This window comes from Phocoena sinus, chromosome 10 (genome assembly GCF_008692025.1).
Source record: "Phocoena sinus isolate mPhoSin1 chromosome 10, mPhoSin1.pri, whole genome shotgun sequence".
Lineage (NCBI taxonomy): Eukaryota > Metazoa > Chordata > Mammalia > Artiodactyla > Phocoenidae > Phocoena > Phocoena sinus.
The window spans coordinates 10748676-10767395 of record NC_045772.1 but is presented as its reverse complement, the minus strand read 5'-3'; the positions used below and the strand labels follow the sequence as shown (position 1 = coordinate 10767395).

The following is an 18720-nucleotide window of genomic DNA, read 5'->3' as shown; positions in this document are numbered from 1 at the left end:
ACTCTGCCGGCACTACCCCTGCTCCCAGCTCACTCCCGGCCCCTCCGTCCGCCCCTCTCTACGTGGAAAGGCCCCACCCGAGACAGAAGAGGCCATGTTCTTCCAGGGCATCCCCTGGAGGCTGGTCCTGCCACCCCCAGCTGGGGCACAGATGCCCCCTGCCCTGCTGGGGTGCAGGCAGGCCAGGCTCAGGCTCTCAGCCGGGCAAAGGGGCAGGAGTGGGGTCTCTGAGCCAACAGGGGCTGCCTCCCCACCCTCCCCAGTGGACCTGTTCCAGCCCCCCAAAGGCCCACCGCTCTGCCAGCTGCCTCAGAGGCCCTGTGGAAGGGAAGCTGGTGGGGGGAGCAGAGTTGGGGTGCCGGCAGCTGGGGGCAGGGGTGAGGCAGGGCAGGAAGGGACGAACAGGAGGCAGAGGCTGGGCTACATCGCGGGTTTTCAAGGCCAGGTCACGTGGGCCGTGCTCACGACAGCCACACACTCACACACCGTCAGAAGGACCCTGTCCTTACCAGATCTCTGCGGGCAGAGGGAGCCCCTCCGGCCAGCGAAGCCCTGTCCCTGGCCTGGTCTCAGCAGCGGCGGCAGCAGCTCCTCACCCAAGTCCTCTCCGTCTGCGGGGAGGAGGCGAGGGGGAGAACGGGGAGGGAGGGGGGGGACAGCAGGAGGGAGGGAGGAGGGAAAAATGCTGAAGTCTTGAAGGGTACACTCACTTTTTTCTTAGGTTTCCCATGGTAACCGAATATACCACAAATGAATATCACTGTGAGAGAGAGGAGGGAGGCAGAGGGAGGGGAGGAATGGAGGGAGATGCAGAGAGATGGAGACAGAAAGATGATGGAGCAGGAAAGAGGGAAGGGAAGGGCCTCAAGACCCAGATGGAAGGTTGGGGACTCCCCACCCTACCCCACAGGGTTCTCGGGTGAGGAGAGGGGAGGAGCCAGGGGCCGCAGGGCTTCTTCCAGTCCCTCCACGGCCCCTGGGCAGGAGGTGCAAGCAACAGATGGAGAGATTTTCTGGGAGCTAAAGGGCCCCCACTCCCACCCACCTCATCGCATCGGTGTTCTTCAGCCCCTGCTGGGCCTCTCAGCCTGGACGGTCCTCCCAAGTCACTGTCCCAGCCCCACACCTCACTCCCGGTCACAGACACACACCCAGGTGGGGATGGCCACACACACCCTCACGCCGACCTGATGCCCAGCACCCACACACACCCCTCCAACCACGCCGCCCTCCTCTCGGTCACCCCAACACCCGCTCTCGGCCCACTCCCTCCTACAGCTGGGCCCCATCCCCTCTGCTGCAGGGAACAAGCACCCCTCTCCCTCCCCAGCACATCTCTTATTCAAAACTTTGCAAGGACTGGCACCCACCCCTGGGGCCCCCCCGCCTGTGTGCCACCAGGGGTAATACCTCGGCCCCACCACCCGCCATACGTGCTCACACACCCTTAGAGCACCGTACCTGCCTGACCTCCACGTGCGCAGACACACAGACTCCCAGACTGACGTGTCTCGGCTGAATCTGCCCTCCATCTGTGCGCACACGTGCACACACACACACACTCATCCCCTTCCCGCGGAGGCCCCTCTCTCCGTCTGGCCCCGCACCCCATCAGCCCAGATGGTACTCCTGGCCCTCCCCCGCAGGCAGGGGCTCACACCTCGGCCCCCTCGACATTGCCATTCACAAACATATGTATACCCACCGAGTGCTGGCAGCCAGGGGCAGCGACAAAACAGAAACACACTCTCGGCCACCCCCCCAACCCGCCCCCCATCACGCCATACCTCAAATCCACCACCCACACCCAGAGGCAGAGGAGGAGGAAGCAGCCTGCTTGCTCCAGGTCCAGGTCCGGAGCGACACCCTCCCCCTAGCTGCCCGGCTCACACTTGACCCTGAGCCCGCGGCAGCAGGGATGGGATGCACCCCAGGCTGCACACTATATGCCCACACGCACACACACACCAGCAGCCACAGGGCACACCCAGACAGCAGCCAACACCAGAATTTCACACTCCCTCCGACACACGTGTGCACACAGACTCAGACGTACTGTACCCAACTGCCCACAGAACCCAGACACAGGGGTGTCTGCCCCGCCCTGCAGGCCAGCACATGTGCCAGCACGCCTGGGGACACTGCACAGAGCATGTCAACACACCCACAGAAATACACAGGCGCCCGCTCACTGGCGACGGGCCCCCAACACACACACACACACACACACACACACACACACACACACACACACAGTTTTCACCATACACACCCAGACCAACATGCCCACGGGCACAGGGGTCCCTGAAAAGACTCACAGGCCAACACATACATGCTCCAAGCTAGCTCCCAAAGCGGGGTACGGCTCCGGACACACATGGCCACGCCTGCACACCCGCCCCAGCTCTCCCAGGGCAGTTCACGGCGGCGCCCCGCCCCCCCGCCGTCCACACCCACCTGACCCACACACCCCCTCGCCAACGACTCGGCTGGTCCTCGTTTCCGTAGGCCCCTCCGTCCCCTTCCCCGGAGGCGCGCGGGCCGGTTTACGATCCCGAGCACCGCGCCGAGCCCAGAGGCCGTGAAACTGGCCGCGAGCGCCAGGGGATGCGGCTGCAAATTCTAAGCACAGGGAAGTAAGGCGGAAACCCAGCCGGGCCTGCCGCGCGGGGCGGGGGCGCAGCAGAGCGGCGGCCGGCGGGTCTGGGACCCCGCGGGGCCTCGCTGCCGCGCAGGCTGGGGGCTGGAGGCTGGGGGCCGGAGGCTGGGGACCCGGGGCGGAGGCTGTATGCGAGCTCCCGCCCAACCCGCCGCCGCGCACGTGCCCAGCGGGGGTCTGCGCCCGCGTGCACCAGCCCGGGACGCGCACCGGGGACGGATGCACCCCGCCGCCCGCCAGACCCGGACCTGCCGCGGCCAGAGCGCCCACCGGATGAACAGCCTCGGGCCACCGTTACGGGACTCTGCGTCGCCGCCTCCTCCGGGACGCCTTCCTGGCTCTCCGCCTTCCTCCAGGCTTCTCTGCTCCCCCCTCCACCCCCGCCTCTGGCCTCTGCTCACAACGCACAGCCGCAGGCTCAGCTCCACCCGCGCCCTCGCACCAAAGGAAGGGAGACGTAGGGCATCAGGGCATCGCTCTGTCCAAGAGGCTGAGGGAGGCCCTCTCCAGCCTCACCTCATCCCCACCGCACTTCAGGCCTTTCCCAGCAGTGAGGCCTTGAACTGTGACCGCACACTCTGCCTCCGTTTCTCCTCTGTGCAACAGGGATGATGCAGAGGGTCGTTCTGAGGATTTACTGGAGGACTCCTTGAGCTTAGAACATCAGTCAGTGAACACGAAGCTCATTAGTATTAGTCAGTGTCGGTCTCGGTCTTGCTGCTGTGTCACCCAAGGCAGGGCACCTCACTTCCTTGAGCTCAGGCTCCTCTGGAAACCGGGTTGCTACCTCCCAGGCTGCGTGGGAGGAGTCCGGAAGATCCCCGGGAACATGCAGCAGCCCCCTCAGCTGCCATCCACCCAGGAAACATGGGCGAATTCATCTACTAAAATGCACTAAAAATGCAGGTTCCTGGGCTCCACATCCAACATACTGAATCCAACTCTCACCAGGCAGGGCCCGAGGATCTGCATTTTAACAAACACCCAGAGCCTCTGACGCTCTCTGGCAAAGAGGATAATGCTGGATTTCTTCGTCCAGATTTCAGGGTCATTTAGGTTGTTGTGTGGTTGATCCCCAGACTACATGTCCAGACTCATCTTCCCAAAATCCACTCCGGGCTTTCCTACCTCCAGACCTCGGCTCACATGGTCTCCACCTGGCATGCCCCTACCCAGAGGCCGGCTGGACCTCTTCCACAATACTCCAGCCAAGATTAAACAAGATAATAGAGAGTGCTTCGCCCTGTGCCTGGCACGTAGCAGGTGTGCAATCATGGGGGCTCTACAGCGCCCAGAGCAGAAGTCGTCCCAACCTCTCCAGCCCTGCTTACAAGGCTGGCTCGGCACCAGCCCCCTGTCAGTCAGGCCACAGACTAACAGGGACCACCTGTCAAGGAAGCCCTACTGTGTGCAGGCCCCATGCCCGGCACCTGGCAGATGGTCCAGGTGTCTCACGTCTCCTCGGGACAGGAGCTCATCTCTGGGGGTTTCTACCTGAGTCCTGGGCATAGCAGTTATCCTTGGGTGAGACATGCTTATAATTGTGTGTGTGTGTGTGTGTGTGTGTGTGTGTGTGTGTGGACTGAATACAAAATACATCAGCCCATCCTCCATAGCACGTAAATGAAAGAAAGTTGTTCAATAAGTATTCTTTGAGGGCCCACTAGTCTCTACCCATTTGGAGCTGACACGCTACAGGAGACCGCCCCCCCCCCCCACAGGTAATGAGAAGGGCAAGCAAGGGAGGCTGGCAGGCAGGCTCACCCCACAGCCTGTGTCTCCCCAAGATCCAAGGGGAAGAGAAAAGATAGAAACAGGCCAAGGAGGGAAACTGAGTCAGGCTTGAGACACGAGGTTGGGCCCTTGAGGATGGCTCCCCGCTTGCCCCTGAGAGAGGTGGTGGCCAGTGTGCACACACAGGCATAGACACACCCACAAAGACATGCCCTGCCGCCCCCAGCCCCTCTACACGCTCCAGCTGTGGGGTATGCAGCTCCCAGGCCCTTCTCACGCTTCCTTGGGCTCCCCAGCCTGGCTCCAAGAAAGAGTTTCTATGCATTTCAGGGGATGAAAGTGGAGGCTAAAAAGAGAGGGAAGGATGGACACACACACATACACACACACAGACTCGCAGCCCAAGCCCCATTCCAGGGAACCAGGAATGCATAAAGGAGACAGATGGGAAGGGGGAGGGAAATCATCTAATTGACACCTACTATGTGCCAGACACAATGCTACACGCTTGTCATTCTCTTATATAACTAACCCGGGAGGGTCAGAAATTCGGTACCACTACCCTCACTTTCCATTGAGGAAACAGAACCTTCCGGAAGTGAATTCTCTTGCCCAGGGCACACATCGAGGATGAAAAGAGGCAGAATTTGGGCCCTGAGCCCCTCCCTGCTCTTCCACAAGCGAGACAGGGAGAGTGTGGCCGGGTGGCCAGGGGCCCCCGGCTGAGGCCACGACAGACTCAGGCCTGGGGAACACACTGATCCTGGAGCAGCATCCTCTCCATCTCTGAGGGGAGCCCCTACCGAGCACCCACTGTACTCCCAGCACTGCGGGAGAACCGGGGAGCAAGGAGCTGCCTTTGGGAACGTCACAGGTCACTATGGAGGGAGGGCGCACAGGAGGAATGCAGAGAGAGGACTGAGACCCAGGAGCCTTTCTGCTCCTCTCTGCCTGCAGCCACACCCACTGCTTCCCTACACTGCCCCCATTTACAGATAAGCAAAGCAAGGCCCTGAGAGGTCCCTCAGAGAGAGGGGCACCCCAAGATGCCCAGGGTTCCCTAGCAAAGGGGTTCATCAATTAACAGTTAATGATGCAAAGAGTCCACCCGTGGGGCTTCCAGTCCTCATTCCACTGCTGTGTGGCTCTGAGCTGGTCTGTAACCTCTCTGTTTCTTATCTGGAAAATGAGTAATAATAATAGCTCTACTGCAGAAGGCTTTGTGGGATTAAATGAGTGCCCCTAAAAGAGCTTCCCACCAGGCCTGGCTCTCAGTACACACTCCACGAATATTAGCTAATATCATTATTATTATCACTATAATTACTGCTGCCAGTAGCATCGTGCAGCCAGTGCCCTTCCTCTGGCACCCTGAATGTAAGCTTGCCCAGGTGGCTCGCCAGCCCTCAGGGGCTCTCTGGGGCCCCCCTGGGGACTGTCTGCAGAGCTGGGAGGAGGAGGAGGGGGTTCTATCATTCCAACCCCCCCCCCCCCCACACACCATCCCCAGTACTAATGGCAGCGCCTCTGCCCCAGGCGCTAATTGAGCCAGGAGAAGGTTAATTTAATAGGGGATTGGGCTGGGACAGCAGGAGACAGAGGACTGAGTTAACCTGGACTATTAACGCTGTCCCCGAAGAGGTCTGACTTGTTAAGGAGTCTTGGGCTTCAAGGCGACCTGCTTCCCGGCTGTCGTGTCTGCACAGTGCACTGTCCTAGCAGATTTGGTGGGGGGCAGGTGGCAGGAGAGAGGACCTGGCTCAGGGGCACCGGAGCTGAAGCGGTGAGAGTAGCTGTGATGGGTGCACTCCCGACCCTGCACGGGGATGCCACACTCGCGCAGCAAAGCCCACAAAGCAAGCAGCTACCACCTCGGACACAGACAGGAGAGCTGGTCCCCGCGTCACACACGGCCAGGACACAGCAGAGGCGTCACTGGCACGAGGTCTACTTCCACAGCAGCCACCCCACCAGATATCGGGGACAAGGGAGCCACACTGGGGAGCAGGCACAGAGCCTCCTGTGAGCACCCCTGGCTGACCTCACTAGAGGTGGCTGAGCAGCTGGATGCAGCCATTTCTATCAGCCGGGCCATCTCGGAATCTCATGGGGTGGCAGAACAAGCAGGCAGACACTGGAGCGAGTCAGGAGGCAGCCTGTACTGCAGCCACTGATCTCTCCACCTTGGACCCCTCACCCTGGCACTTCCCACTCCTTGCCCCCACTGCGCAGAGCTCCCTGTCCCTCCGTTAAATGAGAGTGCCCTGCCAATCAAACGGGTCTCCCCACACCCACCAAGCAGGGGAGTTCTCACTAAGGAATGAAACGACAACAGCTTACTTTACCCTCTGGACCTCAGTTTGCTCATCTGTCAAATGGCCACATAATACTGCCAGCCTACCAGCCTCACAGGACTGCTGTGAGGATCCAAGGAGAGAAGAGAAAGTTGTTTACAAAGCCAGACTTAAAGCAAAACAGGGGAGCAGCTTCTGGGCTGGGGGACAGGAGGCTAGGGGATGGGGCTCACGTGGACTGACCTTCTATCATGTGCTGGGCATCTGGCCCCCCAGAAGTCCATGAACTCCGGTAATGCCCCCTCGCCTCCCTAACCACTTTCCAGGTGACAGACAAGAAACTGAGGCCCAGAGAAGTGACAGGAATGCCTAAACCACAAAACACAGAGAGGCAACATGGGATTAGAACCTAAGGTCTCTGGCTCCCTCGCTGTGGCCGTTTTCTGTCATCACCTGCACTTACACATACATTCACTCACCAGAATACAGTCACCGAAGGGTCTGTGCAACCCCGTTGGGATGAGGTGGAGAACAGGAACTGGCGGGGTCCAGGCAGGGGAGGGGGAGGGGGGACACCACGGGTCGGGGAGTAGGCAACAGAGATGTGCTATTAGGGGGGCAGGCCTTACGGAAAGGGGTCCCACATCCACTCAGGAAACGGGACCTCTTGGGAGGGACTGCTCACCCCAAGGCTCCATCCCTCTCCCCTTCTCACCCCTCACAACACAGGGGATGTGACCACACTGAGCCACACACCCTCACCGTGACACCTCCCTCACCCTCCCACTGACATCACCCGGTCCTTGGGGGTGACCCCTCACACTGCTGTCCCAGTGACGTCACCGGCAACCTGGAGCTGATGTCACACCCAGAGGTTCTCACTGACGTCACACACATAAACACACACACACACACACACACACACACACACACACACACACACAGCTCCCTGATATCCCCTTCAACTACTCCTATTTCTTCCTGCCCAGGGGCCGATGGCCCAGAGGTCCCCACCCATGCACACAGCTCATTCAGGACAGGCATCTACGGACGGTGCCTGTGTGTGTGCGCGCGTGTGCGCACGCGAGTGCACAGACATTCGTCTCCTAGGACACACGTTTACACACATGTGCAGGCCCCCATGCCCTGCTGATGGCCTAGACACGACACGTCCCACAGGTGCCCACAGGCCCTGAGAACAGGTGTTCGAGCCAGGCACACACATATACACATGCAAATTACTCCCCTGGTGAGGCAGATAAAAATGTCCCTCAGTAACTAAATCTGGCAGCCTGGGGCCTGCAGCTTCCACCACATTCCTCCAGGTGCTGCCAGCACCTCCCTCCTCCCCCCCAGCTTCTCTCCTCCAACAGCCACAGCCCGGACACACACACACACACACACACACGCACACACAAACACACACACACACACACACTCCGGTCCAACACCTGTGTCTCCCCAACGGGATCGAAGCGCCCTCCAGAGGCAGCCCCTGGGGTGGGAGGGGTCCAGGTGGACGGAACACAGCAGGGAGCCCAGAGCTGCAGAAAGTGCCTCAAGTACCACGTTTGTCCATTTCTTCCAAGCTGAGCCCAGAGAGGGTGAATGCCACCATCCCCTGTCGTCTCCTTCCTTGGGCACGGCTGACACACCACAGCCTGGCCGCCTCTGTCCTGGACACGAGCTCCCCGAGCGCACACACAGACAAACACACCAGCACTCTCCCCTCCAAACGCTCCGAGGAAACCCTGCTGAGCCACGAAGAGAGTGTGTGTGTGTGTGTGTGTGTACAGAGGGCACGGGGTCCACTCTTGCACACAGCCCCGTGTGCACACAGCACACACATCGTTCCCCACGTGCACACACTGCCTCACCAGCCAACACACCCACCCCCCGCCCCTCTCTTCTGCCAGCTGTTGGAGCCCACACATGCAAACACACACACACATGCAAACACACGCACACACACACACACCCCGGCAGTGGCCCTGGCCCTGCCAGAGCTGCAGTCTGCCGATTTCTGCTGCTTCCCTGGGCTGGCTCCCTGCTTGCCCCACACCAGCGCCACCAGAAAAAGGGGCAAAGCGTTTGCAAGGGTTCCCACCCCCTGGGAGCCTCCACTCCCCAATTCCGGTCCTCTTACCAAACCCATCGCCCTCCTGCGGGGAAGCGGGGGGGGGGGGGGAAGCCCCACCCTGGCCCCCTCCCGCTGGAGCTGTCATCCCGCACCAATCAAACCCCCCTTACCAGCTACGAAGATGAATCCCTTGACCCGGCAGCACTCCGTGAAAGAGGGGAGCGAGGGCCCCCGATTCGCAAAGATGGGGGCAGAGAGGTGCGCTGTGGCACTGGCTGGCACGACCGTCCACCATCAAGCCTCTGCACCACCCCCCCGAAACTGCTCACCTCACCGACCGTCCTCCTCGTCCTCCCACCCCGCCTCCGCCCACCACCACCACCGCCCTCCTCCCCCGCCGCCCCGCATAGGGTGGTCCTCCGGGGGTCTCACGGGGATGCCCAGACCCAGGAGGCGCCGCGGGTGGCTTTCCCCGTCTCCTCCTCTCCCTGGCTGTGTCCCCCTCCCAAGCCCCACCCCCACTGGCGGAGGGGGTGTCCTCCGGTCCCAGCGCCCACTCCCACCGTCTCCGCCGGCCGCGGGCGCTCGGATCTGGAGGAATTCACTCACCTCCAGCCCCAGCCGGGCTCCTGGCCGAGCGCCGCCTCCGGCCGCGGCGGCTGCGGGGCCTGCGCGCGAGGGCGAGTGCGAGTGCGAGCGCGGAGCGATGCGCGCGGCGCCCGGCGGGCTTGGCGCGCCGGCCGCGGCTCGGTGCGTGGCGTGTGTCTGTGGCGCGGCCGGTGTGTGTCTGTGAGCCGCCGTGTGCGCGCAGACCCCGCCGCCGCCCGCCGCGCCTCTGCCTCGCCGGGACCCGCGCCCGGGAGGGGGCCGGAGCGCAGCGCGCGTCGGGGCCGCGGCCGCGGTCTGTCCGCCGTCCTGGCCGCCCGAGCCCTCCGCGCCCTCCGCAGGCCTCTCCGCAGCGAGACCCCTCCCGACCCCTCTCCCGGCTTCGAGGCCGCCACGGACACACGCACGCTCGCAGACACACGCCCGCCGGGCGGGGGCCGCGCCTGGCTCCTCAGCTGCACCCGCGGCCCCGCGGACGGCTGAGCCCCCGGCACGCCCCGGCCCCCAGCCCCGCTCACCCCGCGGGGACCGAGTCCCGCCGCCGCCGCCGCCGGCGCGTTCAACAGCTGGAGGCAAACTTGCTGCGGGGCGGGCCGCCGGAGGTGCGCAGCGCCCCCCAGCGCCCGCCCGAAGACGCCCGAGCCCCCTGGTCTTCCCACTACAGGTGGATCCCCCACCCCACCACATCCCCGGCAGCCGTCCGGCTCGCCCGTCCAGTGCTCAACCGCTGACAACCGGAGGACTGTGGCTGCTGCGTTCCCATTTTACAGGCGAGACAACTGAGGCTCGGTGAGCGCAGTGACTCCTCCAAGGTCACACAGCGTGCTTGATAGCAGAGACAGTAGTAGACTCCGGGTGTCTCTACCCTTGGGCTAGGGCTCTGGGCTGCCGCTCACTACCTTTCCCCACCCCTCACGGAGTATGCCCAGGGGCACACTCGTCTCTGCAGCAACCCAGAGACGCTTCCTAAGACCTTTGAGCCCTAGCCTCTCTCTGGTCACCGCCCCCCACGTAAACACACACAGAGGTGGGAGATGCAGAAAGAAGCTCTGACATCCGGGGCTTATACCTCCACCCCCACCCCCACCCAACACACACACACACTTGGGCACACAAGCACCTTGTGAGGAGATTTGGCTCATGTCACGTGCAGGAAGAAATAGGCGGCTTCTCGGCTCCTGGGACCCGCAAACCTTCCCGTTGAAGCCTTGCCTGGGACAAGCCCTATGCGTCTCAATCACTTTTATGGGACCTTGTGCACCAGTGCCTGTCCTCAAGTAGTGCACAGCAGAACAGGCTGCAGGAACTCCCAGAAGGAGCATCTCACCCAGGCCAGGAATGGGAGAGACTCCCTGGAAAAAGCCATTGCCTGAGCTGAATCTTGACAGATGAGTAGGAGTTGGTCAACTGAAGAAGGTGGAGAAGTATGTCCCAGGCCGCGGGAACAGCATGTGCAAAGGCACAGAGGCATGAAACCACCTGGTGTGTGCAAGGAACTCCAGGGAGTTAGGTATTACTAGAGCAGAACCTCTGTTCAGAAATTCCTCCCTCCTGTCAACTGAGAACAGGAAAGCAGGTCCAGGATGAGGCTAGGAGGGTAGACAAGCGCTGAGACACAGGCCACCGAGGTCACGGTTTCTCCGAGTAGGAGACAGACTTGGGCGTTCCACCTCTGCCCTCCACAACTGGACTCCAGGCTACTTGGCACACTCCTATCCACCCTTCAAGGCCCCTTGCTGCAGACCCAAACAAGCCATTATGTTGTCTCTGCCCGCTAAACTGAGCTCTCCTAGAGGGTAGGGGCCACATGGAATACATTATTCGTCCGCTGCATAAGGCCAGGCGAGAAGCAGGGTCCCAGCCCAAAGTCCTTGCTGGAAGGAAGGACTCTCTCACCGCCCCGCCCACCTCAGGCGGAAGCACAGCGGCCTCTGCGCCCTCTGGCGGATCTAGGGAGCAACTGCAGAAATCTCCCCAATCTACCCCTGTGGCTGAGGCTCTCCCGTGCAGAGGCTTGCAGAAATGGGCACTGGAGGAGGTCCACCAGTTGTGCTCTGGCCCAAGAAACTGAGCAATGATTCCAAGGAACACCAGGCAGCACGCAGCAAAACAGTCTGTTCCGGTTCAGTTTGCGTGACTTTCCCATCATCTGCCAAAGGACAAGTCACACCCCTCTCTGAGCCTCAGTTTCCTCCTTTGTGAAATGCGAGTAACAGAAGCAGCCCTGTCCCCAGCACAATGCTGGGGGTCACCACAAGGACACTCCCTTCCCCTTGGAACCTCCAGGCTTGGTGGATTAGCTCGGAGATGGCTTTAAGCTCTGAAACGTTCTTAAGATTCTCCCTTCGGAGGCTTCGTCCTTAGTAGGCAGACATAAATTGGCAAGGCTTTCAAACTCTTAGTCACCACCACCAGATAGAAGATGGAGTTGACCGGGGCTCACTGAGGATGGTGATCTGGACACCCGACTCGGCTTTCTCTGGACCAGCGCCATCCAACAGAACTTTGTGCGATGGTGGAAAGGTTATATAGCTGCATCACCCAGTACAGTAACCACTAACCACATGGGACTATTGAGTGCTTGACACTGTGGCTAGTGGGACTGAGGAACTGGATTTTTAATTTTGATTTTATTAATTTAGATTTAAATGGCCATATATGGCTAATGGCAACCACATGGGTTAGCACAGTTCCAGAAATACAACACCTTTCTCCCCACAATGTAGCCCAGACAGAGCTAATACACACACACACACACACACACACACACACACACACGCACGCACACGGGACCCTGAGCACTCTGGCCAGGCCTGAGAGGTGGAGATGAAGAGACTGCTTGGAATCTCTAGCTGAACAGGTAAGGTTGAGAAAAATGTGGGCAGCAACAATCCATCCCCATTGTCATTGTTCTAGGTTAGGACTTGCCGTCTTTCACCTGAACACCTGCAGCCATCCTCCCTCATCACCCACCTATTTAAACCCTCCAGTAGCTCCCCGGAGCCCATGCAGGGATGCAGTGTGTTTCATTTTGCATGACGATGCCAAGTGATTGGCAGCAGCTACCTGGGTTCTCCCCCTGAAGACAGTGTCATCATGATCGATTGGTGATGTCTGCCTTGGGTGCAGACGCAGAGATGAATGGTATGCCCTCTCTGCTAGGGAATAAAACCCAAACTCCTCACCTTGCCCCAATAAGGCCCTCTGCAGTCAAGCCCTTACTCTTCTAGCAACATCTTGTACCACCCCACACATGTTCTGAGTCCCAGACACCAATATCCGTCCTTTCCAGAACATACCATGAATCTCTGACCCATAACCTACACACCTTTGTGCTTTTGAGCATGCTGTTCCCTCAACTTGGAAGACTTTCCTCCTTTCATATTCCTTCCCTACCTGTCTACTTCTAGTCTATCATCAGGTACTGCTCAAAGGCTGCCTCCTCGGTGAAGCCTTCCCTGACCACCCCTAAGCTGAGCTGGCCAAGTTACTTATTCTTCCACCGGCCCCCAGAGCAGTCGGTGCAGGCCTTAATGACAGCACACATCACATCGCATCGTTCATTCTCACATGTGTCCTCCCCCGAGTTATTTCTCACTCCGTCACCTCTCTCATAGTAGCTAGCTTGTATGGGGCTCACTCAGAGCCAGGCACCGTGCAAGGCCCTTAACATATATTATTCTCATTAAAAAGTCACAAAGCGGGCTTCCCTGGTGGCGCAGTGGTTGAGAGTCTGCCTGCCGATGCAGGGGACGCGGGTTCGTGCCCCGGTCTGGGAAGATCCCACGTGCCGCGGAGCGGCTGGGCCCGTGAGCCATGGCCGCTGGGCCTGCGCGTCCGGAGCCTGTGCTCCGCAACGGGAGAGGCCACAACAGTGAGAGGACCGCGTACCAGAAAAAAAAAAAAAAAAAAAGTCACAAAGCGAACATTAGGGGGTTTTTGTGGGAACCCAGCATCTCTCCTCCCTCCCACCAGCCTCCCAATTTCCTCTCTCCCCACTGCCATGTACAGTCTTGGTGGAATTTGAATCAAGGTGCCTCCCCCAGCCCCCAGCTGGGCTGAGTCGTGAGTGGAGTGGCGCGTGGACATGAAAAACAGCTGGAGCAGAACCATCCCCAAAGCCTCAGTGCCAGAAGATGGGAGGCATTTCCAGCAGCCTGGACCCCTGTCCTGAATCCCAGACCCTGGGATCTTCCGGCAGTGCCTGGGAGCTGCTGCTCACAGCCCACCCACAAGCGCCCTTTGTCCTAAGTTGACCAGATGTGGCTCGCATCCAAACGACCCCACTGCCCGCGCCGTATCGCCACAAGGACATGTTTCCGGGAGATCTTCCTTTCTGCAGCCTTAGGAAACAGAGGAGTGAGAGTGTGAGGAACCCATAAATTGCTGAAAAGCTTCATGGGCTGTTTAAGGTGAATAACGAGACCTACCCTTTGTACTTAGGTGAATTTTTTTTCCCTCGGTCTACATGGCATTTCGAGTTGATGCTAAGGAAATTAGGTTAAGTGGTTCTTTTAGAGAAACACACACACACATTGACCGTGTATGGGGTGTCATATTCCTGTTTTGGATCCAGACCAAAAATCAGATTTTCTGCTGTGCTTCCAATGCTGGAACCAAGGGCTATGATCATAGAGGGTGGGAGCCAGTGATAAGACACGGAACCCAGAAGGACAAATAATGAAGATTCCCCACTAAAACCCCTGCCCCTTGCCCACCATGGAACCATCCCAAATTGAATATAAAGAGACAGCTTCAAGCTGCCTTCTCGGGAAAGTGGGGTCACTTAGCTGAGGGCATTTTGGTTTGCAAGGCCCTGTGAAAGGTCAGAGTGTGCCGGGTTAAAAGTAGGGCTTAGGGAGCAGGTAATCGCTGGGTGTATTAAGGATGAGAGGATTTGGAGCTGGGGATTGAGGAAAGGTGGGCAATATGAGCCCCTCCCCCAGCTTCAGCCTCCTCTACCACCTCTCCCCACCACTGTCTTCAGAAAAGTCTGCATGCTTGTCATATAAATCATCTATTGCTATGTAACAGATTACCTCGAGGCTCAGTGGCTTCAAACAGCAAAGGATAGTTATTATTTCACAGCTCCTGTGGTTAGGAATTTGGCAGCAGACAATTCTGGCTTGAGATCTCTCCTAAGATTGCAGTCCAGGTGTTTGGCTGGGGTTGTACTCGTCCGAAGGCTTCACTGGAGGACCTGTTTCCCAGATGGTTCATTCATACTGGCTGGCAAGTTGGTGCCGGCTGTCGGCGAGAGGCCTCAGTTCCTTGTCGCATGGACCTCTCACCAGGACTGCTTGAGTGTCCTCACGGCATGGCGGCTGCTTCTCCCGGAGTGAGAACAGGGAGGAAGCCACAATTCTCAGATGACGTCTCCTCAGAAGGTACACACTATCGTTTAGGCGATTTCCCATTGGTTACACAGACCTGCCCTGTTCACTGTGGGAGGGGATGACACAGGTGTGAATTCCAGGAGAAAGGTATCACCAGGAGCCGTCTTGGGGGCCAGTGGGCTTGAGGTCGATCAATTATATTTGGAAAAATTGAGGAAGTTCCGTGTTCTGCAACCACACTAGCAAAGGTAAAAACAGAACTAGGGGTGCGGATACCGGAGCTGGAGGATCCATAGGATTCTCTGATCCTGAGAGTCTATCATCCTCCATGAATCAAGGGCAGTTCAAGGCCGACGGAGCCTGAAGAATGAATGTAAAATTCCCGATGAGGCCAGACAAGAGGACAGGGTGGCTGCGTGTGTGACGCCCATGAAAGGGCGTCTGTGAGGGCCAGACAGGAGGACAGGGTGGCTGCGTGTGTGACGCCCATGAAAGGGCGTCTGTGAGGGCCAGACAGGAGGACAGGGTGGCTGCGTGTGTGACGCCCATGAAAGGGCGTCTGTGAGGGCCAGACAGGAGGACAGGGTGGCTGCGTGTGTGACGCCCATGAAAGGGCGTCTGTGAGGGCCGGACAAGAGGACAGGGGGGCTGCGTGTGTGACGCCCATGAAAGGGCGTCTGTGAGGGCCGGACAAGAGGACAGGGTGGCTGCGTGTGTGACGCCCATGAAAGGGCGTCTGTGAGGGCCAGACAGGAGGACAGGGTGGCTGCGTGTGTGACGCCCATGAAAGGGCGTCTGTGAGGGCCAGACAGGAGGACAGGGTGGCTGCGTGTGTGACGCCCATGAAAGGGCGTCTGTGAGGGCCAGACAGGAGGACAGGGTGGCTGCGTGTGTGACGCCCATGCAAGGGCGTCTGTGAGGGCCAGACAGGAGGACAGGGTGGCTGCGTGTGTGACGCCCATGAAAGGGCGTCTGTGAGGGCCGGACAAGAGGACAGGGGGGCTGCGTGTGTGACGCCCATGAAAGGGCGTCTGTGAGGGCCGGACAAGAGGACAGGGGGGCTGCGTGTGTGACGCCCATGAAAGGGCGTCTGTGAGGGCCGGACAAGAGGACAGGGGGGCTGCCTGTGTGAGGCCCATGAAAGGGCGTCTGTGAGGGCCGGACAAGAGGACAGGGGGGCTGCGTGTGTGACGCCCATGAAAGGGCGTCTGTGAGGGCCGGACAAGAGGACAGGGGGGCTGCGTGTGTGACGCCCATGAAAGGGCGTCTGTGAGGGCCGGACAAGAGGACAGGGGGGCTGCGTGTGTGACGCCCATGAAAGGGCGTCTGTGAGGGCCGGACAAGAGGACAGGGGGGCTGCCTGTGTGACGCCCATGAAAGGGCGTCTGTGAGGGCCGGACAAGAGGACAGGGGGGCTGCGTGTGTGACGCCCATGAAAGGGCGTCTGTGAGGGCCGGACAAGAGGACAGGGGGGCTGCCTGTGTGACGCCCATGAAAGGGCGTCTGTGCGGGCCGGACAAGAGGACAGGGGGGCTGCCTGTGTGACGCCCATGAAAGGGCGTCTGTGAGGGCCGGACAAGAGGACAGGGGGGCTGCGTGTGTGACGCCCATGAAAGGGCGTCTGTGAGGGCCGGACAAGAGGACAGGGGGGCTGCGTGTGTGACGCCCATGAAAGGGCGTCTGTGAGGGCCAGACAAGAGGACAGGGGGGCTGCCTGTGTGACGCCCATGAAAGGGCGTCTGTGAGGGCCAGACAAGAGGACAGGGGGGCTGCCTGTGTGACGCCCATGAAAGGGCGTCTGTGAGGGCCAGACAAGAGGACAGGGGGGCTGCCTGTGTGACGCCCATGAAAGGGCGTCTGTGAGGGCCAGACAAGAGGACAGGGGGGCTGCCTGTGTGACGCCCATGAAAGGGCGTCTGTGAGGGCCAGACAAGAGGACAGGGGGGCTGCCTGTGTGACGCCCATGAAAGGGCGTCTGTGAGGGCCAGACAAGAGGACAGGGGGGCTGCCTGTGTGACGCCCATGAAAGGGCGTCTGTGAGGGCCAGACAAGAGGACGGGGGGCTGCCTGTGTGACGCCCATGAAAGGGCGTCTGTGAGGGCCAGACAAGAGGACAGGGGGGCTGCCTGTGTGACGCCCATGAAAGGGCGTCTGTGAGGGCCAGACAAGAGGACAGGGGGGCTGCCTGTGTGACGCCCATGAAAGGGCGTCTGTGAGGGCCAGACAAGAGGACAGGGGGGCTGCGTGTGTGACGCCCATGAAAGGGCGTCTGTGAGGGCCAGACAAGAGGACAGGGGGGCTGCCTGTGTGACGCCCATGAAAGGGCGTCTGTGAGGGCCAGACAAGAGGACAGGGGGGCTGCGTGTGTGACGCCCATGAAAGGGCGTCTGTGAGGGCCAGACAAGAGGACAGGGGGGCTGCCTGTGTGACGCCCATGAAAGGGCGTCTGTGAGGGCCAGACAAGAGGACAGGGGGGCTGCCTGTGTGACGCCCATGAAAGGGCGTCTGTGAGGGCCAGACAAGAGGACAGGGGGGCTGCCTGTGTGACGCCCATGAAAGGGCGTCTGTGAGGGCCAGACAAGAGGACAGGGGGGCTGCCTGTGTGACGCCCATGAAAGGGCGTCTGTGAGGGCCAGACAAGAGGACAGGGGGGCTGCCTGTGTGACGCCCATGAAAGGGCGTCTGTGAGGGCCAGACAAGAGGACAGGGGGGCTGCCTGTGTGACGCCCATGAAAGGGCGTCTGTGAGGGCCAGACAAGAGGACAGGGGGGCTGCCTGTGTGACGCCCATGAAAGGGCGTCTGTGAGGGCCAGACAAGAGGACAGGGGGGCTGCCTGTGTGACGCCCATGAAAGGGCGTCTGTGAGGGCCAGACAAGAGGACAGGGGGGCTGCCTGTGTGACGCCCATGAAAGGGCGTCTGTGAGGGCCAGACAAGAGGACAGGGGGGCTGCCTGTGTGACGCCCATGAAAGGGCGTCTGTGAGGGCCAGACAAGAGGACAGGGGGGCTGCGTGTGTGACGCCCATGAAAGGGCGTCTGTGAGGGCCAGACAAGAGGACAGGGGGGCTGCCTGTGTGACGCCCATGAAAGGGCGTCTGTGAGGGCCAGACAAGAGGACAGGGGGGCTGCGTGTGTGACGCCCATGAAAGGGCGTCTGTGAGGGCCAGACAAGAGGACAGGGGGGCTGCCTGTGTGACGCCCATGAAAGGGCGTCTGTGAGGGCCAGACAAGAGGACAGGGGGGCTGCGTGTGTGACGCCCATGAAAGGGCGTCTGTGAGGGCCAGACAAGAGGACAGGGGGGCTGCCTGTGTGACGCCCATGAAAGGGCGTCTGTGAGGGCCAGAGAAGAGGACAGGGGGGCTGCCTGTGTGACGCCCATGAAAGGGCGTCTGTGAGGGCCAGACAAGAGGACAGGGGGGCTGCCTGTGTGACGCCCATGAAAGGGCGTCTGTGAGGGCCAGACAAGAGGACAGGGGGGCTGCGTGTGTGACGCCCATGAAAGGGCGTCTGTGAGGGCCAGACAAGAGGACAGGGGGGCTGCGTGTGTGACGCCCATGAAAGGGCGTCTGTGAGGGCCAGACAAGAGGACAGGGGGGCTGCCTGTGTGACGCCCATGAAAGGGCGTCTGTGAGGGCCAGACAAGAGGACAGGGGGGCTGCCTGTGTGACGCCCATGAAAGGGCGTCTGTGAGGGCCAGACAAGAGGACAGGGGGGCTGCCTGTGTGACGCCCATGAAAGGGCGTCTGTGAGGGCCAGACAAGAGGACAGGGGGGCTGCCTGTGTGACGCCCATGAAAGGGCGTCTGTGAGGGCCAGACAAGAGGACAGGGGGGCTGCCTGTGTGACGCCCATGAAAGGGCGTCTGTGAGGGCCAGACAAGAGGACAGGGGGGCTGCCTGTGTGACGCCCATGAAAGGGCGTCTGTGAGGGCCAGACAAGAGGACAGGGGGGCTGCCTGTGTGACGCCCATGAAAGGGCGTCTGTGAGGGCCAGACAAGAGGACAGGGGGGC

At 60.3% G+C, this 18720-nt stretch overlaps 1 protein-coding gene across 2 annotated transcripts in view; it reads right to left on the bottom strand.

The window, feature by feature from the left end:
• The window catches only part of ELFN2 (extracellular leucine rich repeat and fibronectin type III domain containing 2), a 52100-nt gene extending 42675 nt beyond the window's left edge, over window positions 1-9425 (bottom strand). The window contains exon 1 of one of the 2 annotated variants that reach the window (XM_032645859.1): window positions 9377-9425. The gene's annotated coding sequence lies outside the window, so the exon portion shown is untranslated. Of the gene's footprint in view, window positions 1-509; window positions 604-9376 lie in introns of those variants that run through there. The other variant, XM_032645860.1, reaches the window with a different exon arrangement.
• Between the last annotated feature and the right edge of the window lie 9295 nt (window positions 9426-18720).